Source organism: Morone saxatilis, unplaced genomic scaffold, assembly GCF_004916995.1.
Source record: "Morone saxatilis isolate NCDOM2014 unplaced genomic scaffold, NCSU_SB_2.0 Contig21, whole genome shotgun sequence".
Lineage (NCBI taxonomy): Eukaryota > Metazoa > Chordata > Actinopteri > Moronidae > Morone > Morone saxatilis.
In genome coordinates, this window is record NW_023339774.1 from 8,650,396 (window position 1) to 8,651,097 (window position 702).

A 702-nucleotide genomic window follows, 5' to 3' on the forward strand; every position below is an offset into this window, starting at 1 on the left:
TAGTAGCAGAAGTAGCTGCAGCTACATGTGCAGTAGAGAAAGCACATACTGTAAGTGGATACTGTATGCGACTGTTAAATCAGCTGTGTTTTGGCAACAGGTTGCCCATGGATCTCCCCCAACCTCAGAGTTTAAACTGAGCGAACCTGTATGAGCCACACTGTCATTGTTATACACACAACAAATGCCCAAATATTTACTAAACATATGAACTCTTCACAGTGTAATGAGCTGCAGTTTCTCTCTCAGTGATGAAAATCACAGAGTGAGACACCCCAGCCAACTCTGATCTTTACACTTTTGTTCCACAGATCTCAGTTTAAAAGTCATGTTGCTATTTTGGCCTAATATCTGACCTCTGCCCTTCCCAGCCACCACATGTCCCTCCAGCCCAGCGGTGGTCTGGTTCTATTGGCTGGGCTTGTATGTCCATCAGGGCATGCATGCCTCTCACAGGTGGAAAGTGAAGGAGGCCTGTCTGCTCTGCACTGGCGGCTATAAAAAGAGTGTGGCATGCTAGCTGGGGCTCACTGTTGGTCAGCCAGTGTGTGTGCACAACTTAGAAGGGCTGAGGGCACTGTGTTTGGTTTAAGGCAAACTCAGGAGACACACTGCAAGCATGGCTGCTGCACATCGTTTGGTTATCGTCCGCCACGGTGAGAGCGCCTGGAACCAAGAGAACCGCTTCTGCGGCTGGTTCGA